Here is a 7,520-nt window from a genome sequence, read left to right on the forward strand (position 1 = left end):
TGAGGCCAATTACACCACACCAGGGCCTGTGGCTCTTGCTCAGGCCACTTACACCACACCAGGGCCTGTGGCACTGGCTGAGGCCACTTACACCACACCAGGGCCTGTGGCTGCTGGCTGAGGCCACTTACACCACACCAGGGCCTGTGGCTGCTGGCTGAGGCCACTTACACCACACCAGGGCCTGTGGCTGCTGGCTGAGGCCACCTACACCACACCAGGGCCTGTGGCTGCTGGCTGAGGCGACTTACACCACACCAGGGCCCTTTTGCTGCTGGCTGAGGCCACTTACACCACACCAGGGCCTGTGGCTGCTGGCTGAGGCCAATTACACCACACCAGGGTCTGTGGCTCTTGCTCAGGCCACTTACACCACACCAGGGCCTGTGGCACTGGCTGAGGCCACTTACACCACACCAGGGCCTGTGGCTGCTGGCTGAGGCCACTTACACCACACCAGGGCCTTTGGCTGCTGGCTGAGGCCACTTACACCACACCAGGGCCTTAGTTGCTATTGAGGCCACTTACACCACACCAGGGCCTGTGGCTGCTGGCTGAGGCCACCTACACCACACCAGGGCCTGTGGCTGCTGGCTGAGGCCACTTACACCACACCAGGGCCCTTTTGCTGCTGGCTGAGGCCACTTACACCACACCAGTGGCTGTGGATTCTGGCTGAGGCAACTTACACCACACCAGGGCCTGTGGCTGCTGGCTGAGGCCACTTACACCACACCAGGGCCTGTGGCTCTTGCTCAGGCCACTCACATTACACCAGGCCCTGCGCTTCTGGCCGAGGCCATCTTCACCAAACCAGGCCCTGTGGTTCTTGCTCAGGCCACTTACACCACACCAGGGCCTTATTTGCTATTGAGGCCACTTACACCACACCAGGGCCTGTGGCTCTGGCTTAGGCCACTTACACCACACCAGGGCCTGTGGCACTTGCTCAGGCCACTTACACCACACCAGGGCCTGTGGCTGCTGGCTGAGGCCACTTACACCACACCAGGGCCTGTGGCTCTTGCTCAGGCCACTTACACCACACCAGGGCCTGTGGCACTGGCTGAGGCCACTTAGACCACACCAGGGCCTGTGGCTGCTGGCTGAGGCCACTTACACCACACCAGGGCCTGTGGCTGCTGGCTGAGGCCACTTACACCAAACCAGGGCCTGTGGCTGCTTGCTGAGGCCATCTTCACCAAACCAGGCCCTGTGCTGCTTGCTGTGGCCATGTAAAACACACCAGGTCCTGTGGTGGTTCTTGAGGCCATCTTCAACAATCCAGGGCCTGTGCTGTTGGATAAATGCCAAACTGAGCCTTTGGGTTAGGGTATTATGCAAACATGCAGGTATGGTTATAGGATTGTCTTCGTAACTTCAGGTACTTGCCACCTAATCACTTGAATCCATAAATTGAGACATTGTGCTGGGGCCAGCAGCTTACGGCCATACCACCCTGAGCACGCCCGACCTCGTCTGATCTCGGAAGCTAAGCAGGGCTGGGCTTGGCTAGTACTTGGATGGGAGACTGCCTGGGAATACCTGGTGCTGTAAGCCTTTCATTTTCATGTCATTGAACCGCTTTTGATCCAGAGAAGGGGTGTATTAAAAGACCAAAAGCATCTGCCAATTAATGAGGGCACATTAACGACATTGCTTTTGGCTCTTTTCCAATGTCTTGTGCTGCTAGCTGATGCAACCTACACCACACAAGGGCCTGAGTGACCGGCTGGGGCCACTTACACCACATCAGGGCCTGTGGCTCTGGCTGAGGCCACTTACACCACACCAGGGCCCTTTTGCTGCTGGCTGAGGCCACTTACACCACACCAGTGCCTGTGTCTTCTAGCTGAGGCGACTTACACCACACCAGGGCCTGTGGCTGCTGGCTGAGGCCACTTACACCACACCAGGGCCTGTGGCTCTGGCTGAGGCCACTTACACCACACCAGGGCCTGTGGCTGCTGGCTGAGGCCACTTACACCACACCAGGGCCTGTGGCTGCTGGCTGAGGCCACCTACACCACACCAGGGCATTAGTTGCTATTGAGGCCAATTACACCACACCAGGGTCTGTGGCTCTTGCTCAGGCCACTTACACCACACCAGGGCCTGTGGCTCTTGCTCAGGCCACTTACACCACACCAGGGCCTGTGGCACTGGCTGAGGCCACTTACACCACACCAGGGCCTGTGGCTGCTGGCTGAGGCCACTTACACCACACCAGGGCCTGTGGCTGCTGGCTGAGGCCACCTACACCACACCAGGGCCCTTTTGCTGCTGGCTGAGGCCACTTACACCACACCAGTGCCTGTGGCTTCTGGCTGAGGCGACTTACACCACACCAGGGCCTGTGGCTGCTGGCTGAGGCCACTTACACCACACCAAGGCCTGTTGCTCTTGCTCAGGCCACTCACATCACACCAGGCCCTGCGCTTCTGGCCGAGGCCATCTTCACCAAACCAGGCCCTGTGCTGCTTGCTGTGGCCATGTACAACACACCAGGCCCTGTGCTGGTCCCTGAGGCCATCTTCAACAATCCAGGGCCTGTGCTGTTGGATAAATGCCAAACTGAGCCTTTGGGTTAGGGTATTATGCAAACATGCAGGTATGGTTATAGGATTGTCTTCGTAACTTCAGGTACTTGCCACCTAATCACTTGAATCCATAAATTGAGACATTGTGCTGGAGCCAGCAGCTTACGGCCATACCACCCTGAGCACGCCCGACCTCGTCTGATCTCGGAAGCTAAGCAGGGCTGGGCTTGGTTAGTACTTGGATGGGAGACTGCCTGGGAATACCTGGTGCTGTAAGCCTTTCCTTTTCATGTCATTGAACCGCTTTTGATCCAGAGAAGGGGTGTATTAAAAGACCAAAAGCAGCTGCCCATTAATGAGGGCACATTAACGACACTGCTTTTGGCTCTTTTCCAATGTCTTGTGCTGCTAGCTGATGCAACCTACACCACACAAGGGCCTGAGTGACCGGCTGGGGCCACTTACACCACATCAGGGCCTGTGGCTCTGGCTGAGGCCACTTACACCACACCAGGGCCTGTGGCTGCTGGCTGAGGCCACTTACACCACACCAGGGCCTGTGGCTGCTGGCTGAGGCCACCTACACCACACCAGGGCATTAGTTGCTATTGAGGCCAATTACACCACACCAGGGTCTGTGGCTCTTGCTCAGGCCACTTACACCACACCAGGGCCTGTGGCACTTGCTCAGGCCACTTACACCACACCAGGGCCTGTGGCACTGGCTGAGGCCACTTACACCACACCAGGGCCTGTGGCTGCTGGCTGAGGCCACTTACACCACACCAGGGCCTGTGGCTGCTGGCTGAGGCCACCTACACCACACCAGGGCCTGTGGCTGCTGGCTGAGGCCACTTACACCACACCAGGGCCCTTTTGCTGCTGGCTGAGGCCACTTACACCACACCAGTGCCTGTGGCTTCTGGCTGAGGCGACTTACACCACACCAGGGCCTGTGGCTGCTGGCTGAGGCCACTTACACCACACCAAGGCCTGTGGCTCTTGCTCAGGCCACTCACATCACACCAGGCCCTGCGCTTCTGGCCGAGGCCATCTTCACCAAACCAGGCCCTGTGCTGCTTGCTGTGGCCACTTACACCACACCAGGGCCTGTGGCTGCTGGCTGAGGCGACTTACACCACACCAGGGCCCTTTTGCTGCTGGCTGAGGCCACTTACACCACACCAGTGCCTGTGGCTTCTGGCTGAGGCCACTTACACCACACCAGGGCCTGTGGCTGCTGGCTGAGGCCAATTACACCACACCAGGGTCTGTGGCTCTTGCTCAGGCCACTTACACCACACCAGGGCCTGTGGCACTGGCTGAGGCCACTTACACCACACCAGGGCCTGTGGCTGCTGGCTGAGGCCACTTACACCACACCAGGGCCTGTGGCTGCTGGCTGAGGCCACTTACACCACACCAGGGCCTGTGGCTGCTGGCTGAGGCCACCTACACCACACCAAGGCCTGTGGCTGCTGGCTGAGGCCACTTACACCACACCAGGGCCCTTTTGCTGCTGGCTGAGGCCACTTACACCACACCAGTGCCTGTGGCTGCTGGCTGAGGCGACTTACACCACACCAGGGCCTGTGGCTGCTGGCTGAGGCCACTTACACCACACCAAGGCCTGTTGCTCTTGCTCAGGCCACTCACATCACACCAGGCCCTGCGCTTCTGGCCGAGGCCATCTTCACCAAACCAGGCCCTGTGCTGCTTGCTGTGGCCACTTACACCACACCAGGGCCTGTGGCTGCTGGCTGAGGCCACCTACACCACACCAGGGCCTGTGGCTGCTGGCTGAGGCGACTTAAACCACACCAGGCCCCTTTGCTGCTGGCTGAGGCCACTTACACCACACCAGTGCCTGTGGCTTCTGGCTGAGGCGACTTACACCACACCAGGGCCTGTGGCTGCTGGCTGAGGCCAATTACACCACACCAGGGTCTGTGGCTCTTGCTCAGGCCACTTACACCACACCAGGGCCTGTGGCACTGGCTGAGGCCACTTACACCACACCAGGGCCTGTGGCTGCTGGCTGAGGCCAATTACACCACACCAGGGCCTGTGGCTGCTGGCTGAGGCCACCTACACCACACCAGGGCCTGTGGCTGCTGGCTGAGGCCACTTACACCACACCAGGGCCCTTTTGCTGCTGGCTGAGGCCACTTACACCACACCAGTGCCTGTGGCTTCTGGCTGAGGCGACTTACACCACACCAGGGCCTGTGGCTGCTGGCTGAGGCCACTTACACCACACCAAGGCCTGTTGCTCTTGCTCAGGCCACTCACATCACACCAGGCCCTGCGCTTCTGGCCGAGGCCATCTTCACCAAACCAGGCCCTGTGCTGCTTGCTGTGGCCATGTACAACACACCAGGCCCTGTGCTGGTCCCTGAGGCCATCTTCAACAATCCAGGGCCTGTGCTGTTGGATAAATGCCAAACTGAGCCTTTGTTTAGGGTATTATGCAAACATGCAGGTATGGTTATAGGATTGTCTTCGTAACTTCAGGTACTTGCCACCTAATCACTTGAATCCATAAATTGAGACATTGTGCTGGAGCCAGCAGCTTACGGCCATACCACCCTGAGCACGCCCGACCTCGTCTGATCTCGGAAGCTAAGCAGGGCTGGGCTTGGTTAGTACTTGGATGGGAGACTGCCTGGGAATACCTGGTGCTGTAAGCCTTTCATTTTCATGTCATTGAACCGCTTTTGATCCAGAGAAGGGGTGTATTAAAAGACCAAAAGCAGCTGCCCATTAATGAGGGCACATTAACGACACTGCTTTTGGCTCTTTTCCAATGTCTTGTGCTGCTAGCTGATGCAACCTACACCACACAAGGGCCTGAGTGACCGGCTGGGGCCACTTACACCACATCAGGGCCTGTGGCTCTGGCTGAGGCCACTTACACCACACCAGGGCCTGTGGCTGCTGGCTGAGGCCACTTACACCACACCAGGGCCTGTGGCTGCTGGCTGAGGCCACCTACACCACACCAGGGCCTGTGGCTGCTGGCTGAGGCCAATTACACCACACCAGGGCCTGTGGCACTGGCTGAGGCCACTTACACCACACCAGGGCCTGTGGCTCTTGCTCAGGCCACTTACACCACACCAGGGCCTGTGGCACTGGCTGAGGCCACTTACACCACACCAGGGCCTGTGGCTGCTGGCTGAGGCCACTTACACCACACCAGGGCCTGTGGCTGCTGGCTGAGGCCACTTACACCACACCAGGGCCTGTGGCTGCTGGCTGAGGCCACCTACACCACACCAGGGCCTGTGGCTGCTGGCTGAGGCCACTTACACCACACCAGGGCCCTTTTGCTGCTGGCTGAGGCCACTTACACCACACCAGTGCCTGTGGCTTCTGGCTGAGGCGACTTACACCACACCAGGGCCTGTGGCTGCTGGCTGAGGCCACTTACACCACACCAAGGCCTGTTGCTCTTACTCAGGCCACTCACATCACACCAGGCCCTGCGCTTCTGGCCGAGGCCATCTTCACCAAACCAGGCCCTGTGCTGCTTGCTGTGGCCATGTACAACACACCAGGCCCTGTGCTGGTTCCTGAGGCCATCTTCAACAATCCAGGGCCTGTGCTGTTGGATAAATGCCAAACTGAGCCTTTGGGTTAGGGTATTATGCAAACATGCAGGTATGGTTATAGGATTGTCTTCGTAACTTCAGGTACTTGCCACCTAATCACTTGAATCCATAAATTGAGACATTGTGCTGGAGCCAGCAGCTTACGGCCATACCACCCTGAGCACGCCCGACCTCGTCTGATCTCGGAAGCTAAGCAGGGCTGGGCTTGGTTAGTACTTGGATGGGAGACTGCCTGGGAATACCTGGTGCTGTAAGCCTTTCATTTTCATGTCATTGAACCGCTTTTGATCCAGAGAAGGGGTGTATTAAAAGACCAAAAGCAGCTGCCCATTAATGAGGGCACATTAACGACACTGCTTTTGGCTCTTTTCCAATGTCTTGTGCTGCTAGCTGATGCAACCTACACCACACAAGGGCCTGAGTGACCGGCTGGGGCCACTTACACCACATCAGGGCCTGTGGCTCTGGCTGAGGCCACTTACACCACACCAGGGCCTGTGGCTGCTGGCTGAGGCCACTTACACCACACCAGGGCCTGTGGCTGCTGGCTGAGGCCACCTACACCACACCAGGGCCTGTGGCTGCTGGCTGAGGCCACTTACACCACACCAGGGCCCTTTTGCTGCTGGCTGAGGCCACTTACACCACACCAGTGCCTGTGGCTTCTGGCTGAGGCGACTTACACCACACCAGGGCCTGTGGCTGCTGGCTGAGGCCACTTACACCACACCAAGGCCTGTTGCTCTTGCTCAGGCCACTCACTTCACACCAGGCCCTGCGCTTCTGGCCGAGGCCATCTTCACCAAACCAGGCCCTGTGCTGCTTGCTGTGGCCATGTACAACACACCAGGCCCTGTGCTGGTTCCTGAGGCCATCTTCAACAATCCAGGGCCTGTGCTGTTGGATAAATGCCAAACTGAGCCTTTGGGTTAGGGTATTATGCAAACATGCAGGTATGGTTATAGGATTGTCTTCGTAACTTCAGGTACTTGCCACCTAATCACTTGAATCCATAAATTGAGACATTGTGCTGGAGCCAGCAGCTTACGGCCATACCACCCTGAGCACGCCCGACCTCGTCTGATCTCGGAAGCTAAGCAGGGCTGGGCTTGGTTAGTACTTGGATGGGAGACTGCCTGGGAATACCTGGTGCTGTAAGCCTTTCCTTTTCATGTCATTGAACCGCTTTTGATCCAGAGAAGGGGTGTATTAAAAGACCAAAAGCAGCTGCCCATTAATGAGGGCACATTAACGACACTGCTTTTGGCTCTTTTCCAATGTCTTGTGCTGCTAGCTGATGCAACCTACACCACACAAGGGCCTGAGTGACCGGCTGGGGCCACTTACACCACATCAGGGCCTGTGG

At 58.1% G+C, this 7,520-nt stretch overlaps 5 non-coding genes across 5 annotated transcripts; all 5 read left to right on the forward strand.

Annotated features, from left to right (window-relative positions):
* Nucleotides 1-1,441: 1,441 nt before the first annotated feature.
* Nucleotides 1,442-1,560, forward strand: LOC146676024 (5S ribosomal RNA). Its single transcript, XR_014910712.1, has one exon. It is a non-coding gene; the product is annotated as a 5S ribosomal RNA (ribosomal RNA).
* Nucleotides 1,561-2,700: 1,140 nt separating this feature from the next.
* Nucleotides 2,701-2,819, forward strand: LOC146676025 (5S ribosomal RNA). The gene has a single exon (XR_014911055.1). It is a non-coding gene; the product is annotated as a 5S ribosomal RNA (ribosomal RNA).
* Nucleotides 2,820-5,111: 2,292 nt separating this feature from the next.
* LOC146676026 (5S ribosomal RNA) lies at nucleotides 5,112-5,230 on the forward strand. Its single transcript, XR_014911056.1, has one exon. It is a non-coding gene; the product is annotated as a 5S ribosomal RNA (ribosomal RNA).
* A 1,062-nt stretch (nucleotides 5,231-6,292) lies between these two features.
* Nucleotides 6,293-6,411, forward strand: LOC146676027 (5S ribosomal RNA). Its single transcript, XR_014911057.1, has one exon. It is a non-coding gene; the product is annotated as a 5S ribosomal RNA (ribosomal RNA).
* A 785-nt stretch (nucleotides 6,412-7,196) lies between these two features.
* LOC146676028 (5S ribosomal RNA) lies at nucleotides 7,197-7,315 on the forward strand. Its single transcript, XR_014911058.1, has one exon. It is a non-coding gene; the product is annotated as a 5S ribosomal RNA (ribosomal RNA).
* The last annotated feature ends 205 nt before the right edge of the window (nucleotides 7,316-7,520 follow it).

This window comes from Rhamphochromis longiceps, linkage group LG3, assembly GCF_057381845.1.
Source record: "Rhamphochromis longiceps isolate RC_006_pf linkage group LG3, R_longiceps_female_GT1.1, whole genome shotgun sequence".
NCBI classification, from domain to species: Eukaryota; Metazoa; Chordata; class Actinopteri; order Cichliformes; family Cichlidae; genus Rhamphochromis; species Rhamphochromis longiceps.